The sequence below is a fragment of the Lutra lutra genome, chromosome 2 (assembly GCF_902655055.1).
Source record: "Lutra lutra chromosome 2, mLutLut1.2, whole genome shotgun sequence".
NCBI lineage: Eukaryota > Metazoa > Chordata > Mammalia > Carnivora > Mustelidae > Lutra > Lutra lutra.
Genome location: NC_062279.1, coordinates 200,107,111 through 200,125,026, shown reverse-complemented (window position 1 = coordinate 200,125,026; position 17,916 = coordinate 200,107,111). Strand labels below are relative to the sequence as shown.

General features: G+C 42.6%; 1 long non-coding RNA gene across 1 annotated transcript; it reads right to left on the bottom strand.

Moving 5' to 3' along the window:
* Positions 1-1,545: 1,545 nt before the first annotated feature.
* LOC125094396 (uncharacterized) lies at positions 1,546-13,067 on the bottom strand. The gene is made up of 3 exons (XR_007125493.1): positions 12,467-13,067; positions 10,555-10,750; positions 1,546-2,488 (listed from the first exon to the last, which is right to left on the bottom strand). It is a non-coding gene; the product is annotated as an uncharacterized LOC125094396 (long non-coding RNA).
* Positions 13,068-17,916: the final 4,849 nt, after the last annotated feature.

Below are 17,916 nucleotides of genomic sequence, written 5' to 3'. Positions count from 1 at the left end.
GCTCGGCGGGGAGCCTGCTTCCTCCCTCTGCCTCCATCTGCCAGTGCTCTCTCTCTCTCTCTCTCTCTCTGACAAATAAATAAGTAAAATCTTAAAAAAAAAAAAGCCAAGTTGAAAGAATGAGCAACCTTTATTCCCAGAGATTTTAGCAACTGTGTGAATTTCGCCATTTTGTACACAATAGGCCAGATGATCTAATTTTTTTTATTTAGTTCCTGAGGATGTTTAAAATTTTGAGAAAAGAAAATTAAGCCATTTTTTTCTCTTAAAAGACAGCATTAGTGATGGAGTAGGAGTATCGTCTCAATATTAAACTCCTGCTAAGTTTAGGTAAGAAAATGTAAAAAATAGTACAATACTTCACTTTTTACACACTGTGTTGCTGTCAATAGCGAACCTCTGTGCTTCCGAACCAAATTATAACTGGAAGACACGGTTTGGGATAAAGAAGAACAATAGCTTTTAGCTGGTTAAGCGTCTGTCTCCTGCTGAGGTGATGATCCCAAGGTCCTGGGATGTAGTCCTGCCTCTGGCTCCCTGCTCAGCCCAGAGTGGGCTGCTCCCTTCCCGTCAACCCCTCCCCCTGGCTCGTGCTCGCTCGCTCTCTCCCAGATAAATAAATAAAATCTTAAAAATACATATATAGGGGCGCCTGGGTGGCTCAGTGGGTTAGGCCGCTGCCTTCGGCTCAGGTCATGATCCCGGGTCCTGGGTTCGAGCCCCGCATCGGGCTTTCTGCTCAGCGGGGAGCCTGCTTCCTCCTCTCTCTCTGCCTACTTGTGATTTCTCTCTGTCAAATAAATAAATAAAAAATCTTTAAAAAAAAATACATATATACTAAAAACAACAACAATAACAACAAGGCTGCAAATCCCTCCCAGAGCAAGGGACTGGGAGTTTTATGGGGAAATACAGGATCTGGCAGGTTTCATCAGGAGCCGTGGATGCACTGCCAGCCTTAGTCCTCTTCTGTGTGGTACCAGGTTCCTGAAACAAAAGGCTAAGAAAGGAGGAGGGGAGTTTTTCAGAAACAGTTAAAAGGTTTCTTTAAAATAGAGCTTCCCTGAGAGCCTGGGCGGCTGGGTGGGTGCAGCGTCCAAGTCCATTTCTGCTCAGGTCAGGATCTCGGGGTCTTGGGTTCAGCTGAGCACTGAGCCCAGGGCCTGCTAGAGATCCTTTCCTCTCCCGCCGCTCCTCCCTGAAATCGCTCTCTAAATAAATAAACAAACAAATAAAATCTTTTTTTTTTTTTTTTTAAGATTTTATTGATTGGGGCGCCTGGTTGGCTCAGAGAGTTAAAGCCTCTGCTTTGGGCTCAGGTCATGATCCAGGGTCCTGGGATCAAGCCCCGCATCTGGCTCTCTGCTCAGCGGGGAGCCTCCTTCCTCCTCTCTCTCTGCCTGCCTCTCTGCCACTTGTGATCTCTGTCTGTCAAATAAATCAATCTTTTTTAAAAAAATCTTTTAAATCTTTTAAAAAAGATTTTTATTGATTTGACAGAGATAAAGCACCCAAGCCGGGGAGCGGCAGAGGGAGAGGGAGAAGCAGGCTCCCCGCAGAGCAGCGGGCCTCATGCGGGACTTGACCCCAGGACCCTGGATCATGACCTGAGCGGAAGGCAGATGCTTTGCTGACTGATCACCCAGCCGCCGCGATCATTTTTTTTTAATATCGAGCTTCGCTGGAGCACTGGTGCAGCCGTTTTGATTTTTGTCCAACTTTACGCTTGAGCGGTTTCAGTGTTACTTTTTCAGAAACTTTCCCATCTTATCTCGTTCCGTCTTCCTCAGATTTACATGAGGCAGAGAATCTGGGTCCTGATACGACTAACTTACAGGTGAGACGGGCCCCGCGGGAGGCGCTCATGCCCACAGCAGAGACGCACGGAACAGAGCGCAGCGCTAAGTGCCCCCGAACGCCAGGCGCGGCGGGTACCACTCGCGCCCCAGCCGCTGACTGCTCGGGAGGGAGGCCGTCGCCCTGCCGGAGCAGCGGAGAGCAGTAGCAACCGCCAAAACCCGGCTCGCGCCTGTCCGTGCGCACTGAGCTCGGGGTTTCCTGCGCAGTTAGTTGCGCTCAGGCCGTGGCGCGTCCGTCCCGAAAGCGTTTCCTTCGCAGAAGCTGGACCGGCAGGGAAGCAGCCAACCGCGGGGCCCCTTGAGCATCTCCCTCCTGGCGCTCTGTGCTCAGGGTCGCCGCGGGCAGCCTCAGGGCAGCCAGCCCGTTCCCGCGGCGGCTGCAGATGCCCGAGGTTCCCAAGATAGACCGGCGGAAGCTGTCCTTTCGCATCAGCCCTCGGAAGGCAGGCAGCGTCCCTCCCACTGCGCTCTGGCCAGCAGGCCCTGCAAACGCCCCCGCAGCTCGGAGAGGAGACGAGATAGACTGCGGTGCTTGATCGATGGAGTTTCCACCATCAGTACAAAATGTTTAGATCAACACATTTGTCATCCGCAGTGGTAAGGCAGAACCCGACAACGCGCTCCAAAGGCTAGGGAAATGATGTAAATAGGGGTCAGACCCAAGTATAGATTTGTTGACCAGAAGGAAAATCACCAACATTTTTTAAAAATTACTTTCTAGGTTAGTAATCTGTGGAGTAGTTCGTAGAATAAGTTTAGATATAAAATTAGATGAAAATAATAAACAAATATAAACACAGAATAAGGTCAATACTGCTTCGAACTTAACATCAAATAAAGTGAATTCGTCTCCAATGAGTTTTTGTCACCTAGTCTATCATATCCGGCTCCTTGTCATTCATATGTTCCCAGTTATGATGTCTCATACACTCACGTTAAACCAACAAATACACTTAGCTGTTACTCTAATTTCTAATAGATTATCTATATGTAAAAAGCAGAGAATTAGGGGCACCGGGGTGGCTCAGTCAGTTAAACATCTGCCTTTGACTCAGGTCATGGTCTCAGGGTCCTGGGATCAAGCCCCACCACAGGCTCCCTGCTCAGCGGGGAGTCTGTTTCTCCCGCTCTTATGCTCTGTCTCTCTCTGTCTCTCTCTCAAATAAATAAAATCTTATTTTAAAAAAAGAAGCAGAGAATCACATAGTGATGCATCGTCAGTTATTAACTCAAAGATAGCAATGATGAAACCTGCGGTTAATTTTGATGCAAGTAAAATCAATACTGTCATCAGTTGGCAATTATATATAGTCATTTATATAATTTTTAATTGGTAAGTCTGTACTTCAAAATGGGGGCTCCAAGCATTTCCATGTAACCATGGAAACACTGAGTAAATATAATGCAAACATTACATAAAATTGTCTGACATGTTAAAATTTTAGAACTGCATCATCATTGCCGTGAATAGATAGATCATAGTTCCTGAAAATAGACCTCCCAGGTCTTTCTTCTATTACTTAGCTATTCCTGAAAAACAACCATGAAGCCAGGATGGGCTGTGGTTTAATACTTAACTAAAAAGAAGAGACAGTTCCCTCCTGAGCACATGTCTGTGACACTGATCACTGTCTCCACTCTTCTGCTGAAATTTACGAGACGAGTATGCAAAACATGAAAGGACTGGACTTCCACCTAGAAACTCGGGCTTTCAGAGCATACCAACTGCAAGACCTCGATCTACCCACACCTTTGTTCATGCTCCAAGGGCAACGAGGTCATCACTATTTATCATTCATCTCCTTCAGGAAGATTTGAGACAAAGGAAAGACAAGAAGTAACAAGTCATTTGAACACCACTGTCTCTCTGACTTGCATACCTAAGAGATTTGATTCTTTTCTGCTACTTTATACAAAATTCAGTACCATTGACTCCTTTCCAATCAGAGATTGATCTGTGACTCTGCCAGTCCAGAACACAATCTTTACAAAATAGAATCAAAGGTTGTATCTCGTGCTCCTCACCCACCCCTCCCTCATAAAAGACTCTTTTATCTCATTAACTAAGTTGCTAAGAACATCAGTGATGATTAGGAGCCCCTTTTTCTATGCATAGATAATTAAGAAAACACATGATTTGATTTTAAACCCAGCCACAACACAACTTTAAAATAACTACATTGTCCATACTTAGTGAAGTTTCATTTAGAAAGGCATGCTTTCCCCAGCCACCATCCACACATCCAGCCTCTGTTTTAAGTCACTCCATTCTCTTTTAACAACCAGGCTAGGGCACCAGGGTGGCTCAGTCAGGTAAGCAGCTATCTTCAGCTCAGGTCATGATCCTGGCACCCTGGCACCCTGGCATCCTGGCATTCCAGGACCCAGCCTGTTTTGGGCTTCCTGTTCGGCAGGGAGTTTTCTTGTCCCTCTCCCTTTGCCTCTCCTCACTGCTCATGCTTTCTCATTTTCTCTCAAACAAATAAATAAAATCTTTAAAAAAAATAGCCAGGCTAAGAGGGAACTTGTGGTTCATATCTACATTATGTAGGTAGAACAGAAAGAAGAGGGATTTGGGGGAAGATGTCCCTCTTCTCATAATCCATAATTCATAATTTGGGGGAAGATGTCCCTCTTCTCATAATCCATAATTAATGATTTGGGGGAAGATGTCCCTCTTCTCATGATCTATATTTTATTTGGCCCCCAAAATGGAAACCTCTCCCCAGCATCAGGGGATTAGGCAACAACTAAGCCTCTTCAGAATTTAAAAGGAATGGATGATACTTCTTTCTTCAAAGCCTAAAAGAAGCAATAGCACTTGACCAGTACCTCTCTTGGGCCTAGGCACACAGAGCTCTAACTCTGGGCACCAAACTTTAAGATACCCTATTCTCCCCTTTGTCCAGCCAGGACCCCCTGCCCTTCCACCATGGGGTTAGGCATCTATCAAGCCAAAGGGACATGCCCACCCTAAAATCAACTCTTCCTCCTTCCAGACCTTATTCTAGTACCCAGGATGCCAGAATTCCATTATGTTCCAGCACCTACATAGATCTCCTCTCTAGGGGGACTGCATGATTGGTGCTCCAAGAGGCACTTGTTTGTAGAGGGTGTAGATAGGCTTTAGACAGATGGACCAGCATGTGCACGTGCATACTATGAGATCATCACAGAGGCGGACAGAGTTGGATCTGGGAGGGAAACAGAGACAGACCACAGGGTTGAAGTGGCCTTTCTGCATTTTGCCAAGTTCTACTACAGAATTCAGAGGGATCTAAGAATTTCAGGCCTAAACCTGGATTTTCAGGTTGTTATAAAATTACGTTTGCCGAACAAGGAGGATAGAACATCTTTTATTTATTTAACAGTCTGACAGATGTATTTCAAACTGTCCAATATTTGGACATGTGCTCTGTGGGCCTCTATTTCTGCCTTTCCACCTGGGCCGGCAGTTCCAGGAGAGGCCCTCATTTTACAGGTACTGAAATGGATCAAGTAGGTGACTTCTTCTTCCCCCGACCCCCACAAAAACATGAAAACAATACACAGCCTCATTCACACAGGCTTCTTTTTTTAAAGATTTTATTTATTTATTAGAGAGAGAGAGAGAGAACAGAAGTAGGCAGAGAGGCAGGCAGAGAGAGAGGAGGAAGCAGGCTCCCCGCTGAGCAGAGAGCCCGATGCGGGGTTCACACAGGCCTGGGTGGCTCGGTGGGTTGGAGCCTCTGCCTTTGGCCGGGGTCATGATCTCAGGGTCCTAAGATGGAGCCCCACATCAGGTTCCCTGCTCAGCAGGGAGCCTGCTTTCTCCTCTCTCTGCCTGCCTCTCTGCCTACTTGTGATCTGTCTCTGCCAAAGAAATAAATAATATCTTTAAAAAAAAAAAAAAAGAAAATGAAACGACTTCTGTGGTCTCCCTCCTAAAAAGCTGTAAACTCAGTTTATTAATGAGAAAAACATGAGACAAATTCCAAGAGAGAGACATTCTATAAAATACCTGGGCCAGTATTCCTCAAACCTCTGTCAAGTTCATCAAAAACAAGAAAAGTCTGAGAAACCGTCACTCCAAGAGGAGCCCAAGGAGACCCAAAGACTAAATAAAATGTGATACCTGTTTGAGATCCTGGACCAGGAAAGTGTATGAGGTAAAAACTAAGGAAATCTAAATAAACTATCATTCATTAATTGTAACAAATGTATTATTCAAATGTAAGATGTTAATAGGGAAAATTGTGGGGGAGTGAGAGAGAAAGTGTGGGAACTGCACTATGGGCTCAGCTTTTCTCTAAAAAAACTGGTTAAAAAAATAAAGCCTATTAATTAAAAAAAATGCAATTTACAGATGAGGAAATCCAAAAGACTTAAGAGCATATAAATAGATAATCAAACTCATTAATTATCAGAGAAATGCTAATTAAAACAACCATGAGATATCACTTTACGTTTGTGAGACTGAGTGAAATTACAAAGCTGTGTAAAGCCCAGGGTTGGTGGAGATCTGGGGACAAAGGCCGCCTCACGCACTGCTGGTTGGAGAGCAGGCTGGTCTACGTGTTCTGGAAGGAATCTAGAGGCTCTTAGTCAATTACACATACACATAAACTCTGTACGTTCTGCTCCTGGAGATACATAAAACATACCAAATTTTCACATGGTCCACAGGAGAATATGCAGGAGAATGCCTCTGTAGCACTGTTCATGTAGGCAGAGAGTCAAATGAAAACTGGATCTCCAGCCCTAGCCTAGAAGAATAAATAGGTAGAATATTAAGAATGCACACCATGGGAAGTTACACACATGTTAAACGCAGCAAACGATGTATGTATAGCAACATGAATGGGTCTTAAAATCATAGTGCTGGCAAAAAAAAATACAAAACACATGACATTCGTACACATGACCATCTATGTCAATTAAAAATACATACACGCATAGGCAGAGGGAAATGGGGTTTGAGTAATGGAGGTAAATTAAACAAGAGCTGAGCCTTCCGTGACCCAAAGATGATAACGTCCATTAACTGAAGGGTATGATTAACATCATTAACTAGCCTTTGGCACTTGAGACCCAACAAGAGAAAAAGATCCCAAGTCAGATATAGAATTAAGGCCTGATGGGGCACCTGGGTGACTCAGTGGGTCAAGCCTCTGCCTTTGGCTCAGGTCATAATTCCAGGGTCCTGGGATTGAGCCCCACATCAGGCTCTCTGCTCAGCAGGGAGCCTGCTTTCCCCTCCTCTCTGCCTGCCTCTCTGCCTACTTGTGATCTCTCTCTCTCTCTGTCAAATAAATAAATAAAATCTTTAAAAAAAAAAAAAAAGAATTAAGGCCTGAGGACTTCATTATTCCTACAATTGAGGTCTTGTCCAGCTCTACACTGACCACAGTTTTTCCAAGATCTCTCCCACAGTCTGTGATATTAGCTGAGGAAGATGAGGATATTATGTGGTGTCCAAAAAAATTCTCCACTGTAAATTATTTAGGGCTCCAGTACCCATGTCTCCTTGGCACAGGCCCAATCTGTCATAAAGATACCACTCTCAGAGATCAGGTGTACCTGTGGTCTCCTGTCCAGGGACCAGTAAAGCCAGGAGGCCAAACTTTGCATCTTCTATGTGCTCTTGAAGAGTAGCCTATGTTGTCATTTACACTTGTAATACCAACCGACTCCAACAACTGTTGAGAAAGAAAAGTGATAATGGCTCCCCAAGTTTGAGTCCTGCCGCAGTGTCATAACCCACACATGGTACTGAGCAGAGCCAGATTTAACAGACTCAGAAGAAACTCTGATCTGTTGAAGACATTGAAGAACGACTCTCCAAGGAACAGCATTAGTTCTATGTGGTTGAAACAGAGACTGGTTCATGAGAAATATTATCAGACTCATGATTCCACTGAGTTAAGACTAGACTTTAATCCCTTCAAGATCTCTAACTGGAGCCATTGATAACAATTATTTTAACAGCTGAAAATTAGTGTGGACTATGTGCCAAGCATTGTTCAAAACAATTTTAACTGCACTACCTCATTCCAGCACACACACACAAAGCTCTATGAAATAGCTACAGTAATTATGTGATATTTATGTGATAAAGCAGAAAATTGACAACATAGGACATGAAGTGACTGGCTGAAGGTTACCCATCAGTAAATGGCAGTGGAGCCGGGATTCAGAGCTGAGCAGGCTGACATCAGAGCTATGGCCTCAACTTGTATGTATATATATATATATATATATATGTATATACCTCACTGCCTCTGTCCACTAGGCTTGGCAACTTCTCTAAATTATGCCAAAGTTACAATAGAAGAAATTTTTCATGGTTTGGTCAGGAAAGCATTTTCTACCCCTATATTCTAATAGTCAGCTTCATTTCATATATTTTTGTCTGGGTCTGAAGATTTTAAAGTTTCCTTCCTCTCTTACTTCCTTCTTTCCTTTCTGATACTGCCACAGAATTGCTAAAATATGGCAGAATTTTTTTTAAAGACTGTATCTATTTATTTGAGAGAGAATGAGAGAGAGAGAGAGCATGAGAGAGGGAGGGTCAGAGGGAGAAGCAGACTCCCCACCAAGCAGGGAGCCCAATGTGGGACTCAATCCCAGGACTCCAGGATCATGACCTGAGTCGAAGGCAGCTGCTTAACCAACAGAGCCACCCAGGTTCCCAATATGGCAGAATTTTTAAAATGTGTCCAGCATTTTGCAAAATTGAAGATTATAACAACTGATAAGATACTTGGTGATAGTTCCCATCTATTGGAGAATTGTATCTAGAACATATAGAAAAGAGGTAAAAGTAAGAAAAATCTTTAAAATCCTCCCTATGGTTGAGAACCTCCAAAAAAAGACAAGAGCTATTTTTTTTTTTCCCTGATAGAAGTCTGTTTCTCTCTGTCCCGGCCCCCATGCTATTTTTCAAAAACACTGCCACCAAATGAAAATGGTTCTTACCCTCCCAGATATTCAGTACATTGTTTTAGGTAAAACAATTGAAGAAAACAAACTAGCAAACGTGACAAAGAGAGAAGAAGTCACCATTTTAAGTTACTATCCATCTCATGCATAGATTCAATAAACAAGGTCTTACGGAATATTTTAAATCTTGTATGGACCCTGATATACAAAACAAATTTATCAGAAGTAGAAATAAAAATCTATTTTGAAATAAGCATCTACGAAACTTGCTATAAAATTCCTCTACTGCTAAGACTATAGTGGCATAAAGTGTATTTTATCGATGTATATTGTGTATTCTATTATGTATATGCTCTTAACTTTTTTAATCTCATCAACATTTTTAAAAATATGTATTTATTTGTTTATGTGAGGGGGGCTGGAGCAGAAGGAGGGGGGAGAGAATCTCAAGCAGACTCCCCACTGAGCATGGAGCCTGACGCAGGGCTTGATCTCAAAATCCTGAGATCAGGAGCAGAGCTGAAATCAAGAGTCAAACGCTTAACGGACTGAGCCACCCAGCCTCCACTAATCTCATTAACTTTTTTAAAAAATACTGACCAGCAGTCTATTGACAGCTAGTGTATTTGAAGGCTATCATAAGTTATCAAGTACCTAAGAAATAGAAATTTATTCTAGTGTAAGCTTTAAAAAAGACCGCAGTTGTAGATCAAGGTGGAGACATAGATGTAAAATATATAGATATGGAGACATAGATATATGTCCATATTATACATTCTAGTGTTCCCTTCCAGTACTATAACTAAGAACTATCTGTCAAAATAAAAAGTTGAGTCATAGAATGTGTGCTGAAAGCCTCACTATACTTCAGGCAAATACACTGATTTTGGAGTCTGAATCGAAAGGAACTTTTGTTTCCCATCAGTGGAGTACCAGAGGAAAAGAGCACTGAGCTGAACAAAAGTAGAGACCAGAGTTTTATATATACATATAGAATAAAACTCCCCAATCCGCCCCCCCCAGTCCCATCTGCAAAATATTGCCAGTACACTAAATAACCTCTCCAATTCCTTTTCTTCCTTGTATCTCTGACAGCAGTTTACTGTGTGTGCTGGTGGTGCGGCTCCAAGCCCAGGTTCTGAAACTTTTTAAAAATATTATCCAAATGAAACCAGATGGGATCAGGAGGGAGACAAACCATAAGAGACTCCTAATCTCACAAAACAAACTGAGGGTTGCCAGGGGGCAGGGGATAGGGAGAGGGTGGTGGAGTTATGGACATTGGGGAGGTTGTGTGCTATGGTGAGTGCTGTGAAGTGTGTAAACCTGGCGATTCACAGACCTGCACTGCTGGGGCTAATAATACATTATATGCTAATTTAGAAAAAAAAATTTTTAAATAAAAAATATATTACCCAATTATCCCACTAGATGGCAGCAGAATCCTGGTTACTGTACAATTGCAGGCCCTGCATTCCCCCTCTGTAACATCCTGAATCCCACTATCAAAAAGTTAATGGAAGGTGGGGTTATGGACATTGGGGAGGGTATGTGTTATGGTGAGTGCTGTGAAGTGTGTAAACCTGGCGATTCACAGACCTGTACCCCTGGGGATAAAAATATATGTTTATAAAAAATAAAAAATTTTAAAAAAAAAGTTAATGGAAGGACTTTGCCATGGTTATCAAAAGACTTGAGTTTCACTCTCAACTCTGCTATTTATTAACTGTATGATCTTGGGCATATGAGTGTGTTGAGGTTTCTGATTACCTACCACCACATTAAAGGACATCTTCCAGATCTAACGCTACGATTGAATATTGTTGTCATAGCAAGAACATGATGTGTTCAAACAGGAATGTCTCTTTTTGTACCTTAAGCCATTCAAACCGTCTGCATTTGGCACTAAGAAAACTTCCATTCTCTCTCTGTAAGACCTTGGACAATTAACAATATTTTTGTTGCCTCATCTGTAAAATGGGGAAAATATTAGTATCTCTAGGTGGTGTTATAACGAGTAAACAGATATGACAAGTAAAGCAGTTAATAAATGTTGGCTGTGATAATTTTTTATTGTTATGGTTTTGCTCCATGGCATCTGGCCTCTCACAGACCATTATTCCTACCAGCGCTTTCTCCTGAAACTTGAGGGGCTATGCCAGTGGCTTCAGGCTGACTCTCACTTACAGGCTCAGAGTCTGCACAGAACCAGCACACAGTTCCAGAAATCCCTCAGAGAATCCTCCCCACTCTAAGGTGCTACAAAAAAGTTCCAGGCTTGGATCTCTAAGTCCTGAAGGGATCTAGGTATTCCGCCCCAATCAATTTTCACTAAAACTCTTTGAAAGAGCCCTCTAAGTGTCCTCTGATGTGGAGCTGTACCCTGGAGTCTCGTGGAGTCCTCCTTAGGGAATACAGGGTGGACCTGAAGGCCAGCAGGTGAGGCGGGCGAGCTTCCGATCTTAGCAAAACACTGCAGAGACTAGTAATGGAAAGATACCTATACCTTGATTGCAGAAGCCAATGTATCTGGCTCCTCCTTACACTGGCTCCCTTGATTCACCACAATCATCCGTTATATTACTTCCAAATTAACATACTGTATTATGTATTATGTGATGAGAGTTGCCACCTTCTCTCAGGTATTGGTTTAAAGCCTTGAACACATAAAATATCAAGGATGCCAAAGACAGGGACGTCTGGGTGGCTCAGTTGGTTGGACGACTGCCTTCGGCTCAGGTCATGATCTCGGGGTCCTGGGATCGAGTCCCACATCGGGCTCCCAGCTCCATAGGGAGTCTGCTTCTCCCTCTGACCTTCTCCTTGCTCATGCTCTCTCTCATTGTCTCTCTCTCAAATAAATAAATAAAATCTTTTAAAAAAAAAAAAAAAAGGATGCCAAAGACATCAAGTCCTGAAACAGAATTCCTAGGAATCTCTGTGCTGCTTTGACCTCCTTAGCTATCATCGCTTTGAGAATATTGGATGCTAATAGCTAGCAAAATTAAGGTGCAAAGCAAAGCAAAACTAGCTGTAGTCACTACCAGGAACCATCCCTTAACTACCTACGTTGCAACAAATTTCTCTCTTTTTTTTTTTCTTTAATTCTATGTTTGGTATATAATTTATTTAGCAGTAATATAGATGTATGTTGATGACTTGGTCTGTGCAACAGGATGAGTCCGGTCAGGATATCAGGGCTGACAAGCAGGGATGAATCAGAAAACATGGCCCAACCACCCCAGATCAGAGCAGGTGGTGAGAAGACAGCACCAGGGATGAGCTGGAACACCCAGCACCCTTTACATGCTGGCAGGGATGAGGAAAAGAACATAGAGACTTCAGAGCATTCTGAGGTCTGAGGCTGCTGGAGTCATGAGGAAACCAGAGAAAGCGGTGATTTCCCCTTTCATGAGGCAGTATTAATAACCCGTCTGCTTACACCACTGATTCTTAATTCACCAAGGATGCCAAAGGGCCTTCCAAAAGGCAAGTAAGATTAAATAGTTCTTCCATGCCTATCTCACCTTTAGAAAGAATAATGAGTAAAAAATAGAAGATTGGGGGAGCAGGGAGAAGAGGCCAACCTCCAATTACGTATTCTTTAGCTCAGGAAACAGTTCTGCTAACAGACCAGACTACACGGCTCTCGGGAGGGCAGACACCAAACCTGGTCTTTTTCTCACCAGTGACCCATCCGGTGCCTGGCACTCGCACGCTCCTCGTGAAGGTTTGCCTTCCTTACTGTGGTTGCGGATGATAACTGAGTATACACGAACTGCAAAAGTCTGTGATCGTGTCCTGCTGAGTGACCAAAGGACAGAGTCATAAACCCCCTGACCTTTAGCCCTCTCCTGTTCTTGGAGCTGATTTCTATACGAACACACAGAAGAACATAACCACCCCAAGGGAGAAGGGAAGCCAGGATATAGGCTTCAAAGGAGGCAAATGCCCCACGTGCCTGTTACAACCGGGGACCACCGGCACCCTGAACACCATTCCCACTGCTGGTGAATTCTTTAGAATCGCTTCACAAATAGTACAACGGGCGGCAAGTCAGAAGACCTGTAGCCTGCACCTGCTCTGGGCATCCACCGGCTGTGAGACCCGAGCAAGTCATTGAGTTTTGTTTGTTTTTTTCTTTCTTAAGTTAGACTAACAGTCTAATTTCAGCAATAATAGCCCATTTCAGCAATAATATTCTGGTTCTAAGCTGATCATGAAGAAGAGAAAATTGGATTCAACAAGAGCCAGCCAGCGTTCCTGATCTGTATAAATTCCCACACAGTCTTTTACTCTCCCTAATCCACATACTTTTCAGTGTGTGAACAACTAAACTGCTTACAGGAGATTTACTAGTGACATAAACTCAAGGAGGATTCCAGCAAATTACATGTAATCATCTTTCTGTGTGCTTTAGAGCAGTGTGAACTCTCACCGTTCCAACATGCTCCTGAATTTGTTAATGGCAAGGCTGGAAAAACCAAAACCAAAAACAAAAAAAGCAAAAAACAAAACAAAAAAAAAACCCTTTAAACAGCTTAACGTTAAGCTTTAAAAAATATAAGGATCTTTATACTTTATTCAAGAAATTTTATATGTAATGGTCTTTAAGTTTCCCCAGATGTCACATGAAAATGATGGTGAGCAAGTGTTAATAAATGAAATTATCAGAAGACAATGGCGGGGTGGGGAATGCAGAGGGAAGTGAGCCCTGGGGGTGGAATTCTGGGACGCTCAGCTTACATTCCTGTGACCCTGAGGCTTCCCGTGTATGGTGTCCTACAGCCTTCAAGGAGGGGTAGGGGCAGGGGATGATGTGTTTGGGAGCTGAGGCAGCCTGGGTGACGTTATGAGAAGACCCCTTCGCGTGACCGCTCATTCACACCATCCCACCAGGGTGCCCCTTTCCTCCACCAAGGCTAAGACTGCAAAGGTTCATCCCTTCAACATGCACTACCTTCCGATCTAATACGCATTTTCTATCCAGTTCCAGTTGGGAGGAAAACAGAATCAGCCTTCTGTTCTGTTTCTCCCACTGAATGTAGCTAGAAACTGAAAGGCAATTCATGGAACAGGTGGGCTAGGAAGGAGGACGGGATCTGGAACACCATGGAAACAACGGTGTATTTACCTTTCTGTTCCCCTGTTGTCCCCTGGCCTAACTGCCAAAGTGCCTACACCCAGAGGTAAGCATCAGTGAACCAGGCAAACCTCCCTAGTCTAGGCTTGAGGAGTGGTTGAGGGGTCACTTGCCAGCACAGAGCAGGAGGGTCCACGGGGTTCTAAAATTCTGAAGGAGGAACCCCTACTTCCCTGCTTGGAATAACTATGGTACTAAGACCTAAGAGAGTGGGGAGGGAGAGGTAAAGTCTCACTGTTTGTCTCCCTCTCTCTCTTTCAACCTCCAAGCTACAAACACTGGCAGAGCCATGAGAAATGCTGGCAGAGCAGAGTAAATCAGACTTCAGATTTCTGGCAGCAGGACTTAAAAGGGGGGCCTTGGGGACATGGAAAGGCATGGGGAAAACAAAGAAAGGGAGGAGCTCAAGGAAGCCATCTTCCAGAGTTGGCTGTGCACTCCTGGTCTCACCCTCAATCTGGGCATGCATGGGGCCAACCCCAGATGCCCCAGGAAACATTCTGAAAAGTCAACTAAAAGTTCAATCATTGCCCAGGTACCAGACTTGCAAATCAAATATGGTACACTCACAGGTCAGATCCAAACAGGACTGCAAAGACTTGGAGAGCAGGAATGAAAGAGGGGCTGTCACAGCAGACTCAGCCGACACCGAAAGAAAAATGAAGGGACACGATACAGATGTCTATGCACATAAATTTGATGAAATAATATAAATGAAATAGACTAATTAATAATTGTTCAAAAAGCACATACTACCTAAATTTATCTGAGATGAAACCATTCAGGATCTCAGAAGCTAAAATCAAAGTATGGGCAGGTCTGTCTTCCTTCCTGAAAGCTCAAGAGGTGAATCCCGAATCCTTTACGTAGCCTCTTCCAGGTTTTAGAGGCCACCCACATTCCTTGGCTCATGGCCCTCTTCCTGCATCTTCAAAGCCAACCTCACATCTCCCTCTACGTTTGGTCTGTAATTACATTTCCCTCTGACTCTTCTGCTTCTTTCTTTAGTTTTTAAGGACCCTTGTGATCACATTGGACCCACCCAGATAATCCAGGATAATCTCCCTATTTTAAATCCAGCTGATTAGCAACTAATTCCATTTGCAACCTTAATTCTCCCTTGCTATGTAGCTTGACATACTCACAGATTCTAGGGATTAGGATGTGGACATCTTTGAGTGGCCATTATTGTTCCTGACATAACAGACCAAGTACTAGCTGATGAATTTTAAGAATCCAACATGGATTGGGAGGGAGACAAACCATAAGTGACTCTTAATCTCACAAAACAAACTGAAGGTTGCTGGGGGGAGGGGAGGTTGGGAGAAGGGGGGTGGGGTTATGGACATTGGGGACGGTATGTGCTATGGTGAGTGCTGTGAAGTGTGTAAACCTGGCGATTCACAGACCTGTACCCCTGAGGATAAAAATATATTATATGTTTATAAAAAATAAAAAAATAATAAAAAAATAAAAGAATCCAACATGGAATTTAAAAAGATACTGGGATGTTTAAGGCAAAGCTAAAGCTAAGGAAGGATTTCACACATAGGCTAAAGAGAGCTTACTCATATATGACTGAAAATTCAAATTTTTTTCTCATAAATTCTCTATACCTCGTTAATATTACCCAAAGGTCAGTAATTGTTTGGGTCAATAACTCCATAAGCATGAGGTTGAATATAAAGTCTATTTGGGGTACCTGGGTGGCTTAGTCAGGCTTTGACTCAGATCATGATTTCAAGGTCCTGGGATGGAGTATAGTGTAGGGCTCCCTGCTCAGCGAGGAAGAGTCTGTTTCTCTCTCTCCCTCTGCCCCTCCCTTCCCTTTGTATGCTCTCTTGCGCTCTCTCTCAAATAAATAAATAATTTTTTTAAAAGGTAAATAAATGAAAGTCCATTTGGTGTTCTGTGTGGTTAGGAAACCAAAGGAAGACACCATGTATTATAAAATAAAAGCCAAACTGAAGTTAGAAATGTATCTTAACCTGATAAATGTAATCATAGAACACAAAGAAGCACAACTTACTGATGTACCTGAAATAAAATGAATAGAATTTCATTAGTGGAGGAAAAACTCTGGGAAGAAAATAGAAAAATGTATAGAAAAATACCATAATAACCAAAATTATTCTTACACAATGTGTGTTTTTGAAAAATAATCATGGGATTAATCATATAATTATGACCATATAGGGTGAATGGAAGCAATATTTATAAGGACAATACCCTTGTGTTGAAAATAAAAACATCTCCATCCGACAATAGCTAATGAGAAATGTAATCTAGGATTCTATTAGAAAGAGGACAATCTGTGGCTTGTCAATAGACAATATTGACAAGTGACTGTTGCTCTATGTTAGTAAGTGTATTTCTGGGGAACAGATACACCAATGATTCTCAAGCTTTCTTCCACAGAGGATATGCAATAGTCATAAATGAGATTGAAGCTCAATTTTCTATACAGTTTCTATACTATTTCTATATATTTCAGATGCCACCTTTTTCTTTCACTCCAGGTAATATAGTCAACAATTTGAGAATTAAATTCATGTTATTATAGACATAACACAAGAGCCCACTAGCTTCTTGAATTTTCCCTCCTTCTAATACCTAAATAATTACCATCTGGGTTTCCATTATGTATGATGACACAAAGTGCTCCTTCATAAGTTCTGAGAATCTGCAAATGAAGCTGACATCCTCCTCGTTGTGGCCATGCTAGGCTTCCTCACCACTTTTCCCCAGCCCCACCATCTCACAGCTGTTCTCTATGCTGGTGATGTTGTCTCTGCTCTGCCTCACTCTGAAACTAGACACGGCCTTCCTTTCTACAAACACAGCTGACATGAGACTTTTTTCTTCAAAAGGCCACACTAAAGGAGTCCTGCTACAAAATAAGTTACACTCAGTTGGAGATCTTTGTTTTGTCCATGAGGTATCTCAGACTCCTAGAACATTGCCTAACATGCAGTAAAGCCCTGTTGAATAAATGCAAAGTTTATAGAAACATAAGGCAGTTACAGCACAAAACAGTAGGAAACCCTACTCCTAAAATCAATCATCATTCCTCAACTCTCAGCTGAATTCCTAGGACCCATTCATTCATCCCACTGAGGAAAAACCCATCTTTACTTAGTTCTAGCCTCTCAGGAGAAATCAAACCAGCTAACCCCATAACAATCTTACAGACGTGCTATTGTGACCACAGAAAACACAGTCATTTACGTTGCTTTGTGGAGCAGTTGGATTTCTTTTATTCCAAATCCGGCATTCTCAAATAGGATCTTATTTTACGTTCACATAACTCAAGGTTCATGCAAAAGTTTACTCCAAAAACCAAAATGAAATCTATATCTATATCTCTCCCCAAAATGATAAGGAATTTATCTTTAGCAACACCAAGTGCCAATGAGAGCTTTGAAGTTCCAGGGTTTTTTCCCTAAACACTCTAAAGAATGCAGATCAGCTCCCTGCCTTCCCCACCCCTCCTACCCTGCATACACACAGGAGCCTCACAAGTGGAAAGTGTTTCCCAATCCATTGTTAACGGAAAGGAAGGAGATAATGTGTTTGTTTATGGAATTGCTGGGCCCTGCCCTGCCATATACATGCAAAAAATAATTTTGTATAGCCTCTAATTCTTTTTATTTTAAAAAATAAGTGGTATGTAAATTGCCATGTGATGACTGTTATGAGTAACATATCACCATTGATCTCCCCCTACAACCAATGGTCCATCCAGTATCTTGTGACCCTATGACTCAGAACAGGCAGTCGTCCTAACCTAAGATCTTCCCTCTCCTAGCTTTGGTTCCAAACTTACACATGCCATGAAAGGAGTATTTTCCAAAAGTACCTGTACAGATTTGGAATTGAAAGTGCATATATGTGTATAACCAAAACAATAATACCTCTACATCATAAGCAAAGAAAGCTTACATAATATAGCATGGAACACTATAAGTCAATGGCATAAGTAGTGCTTGATGC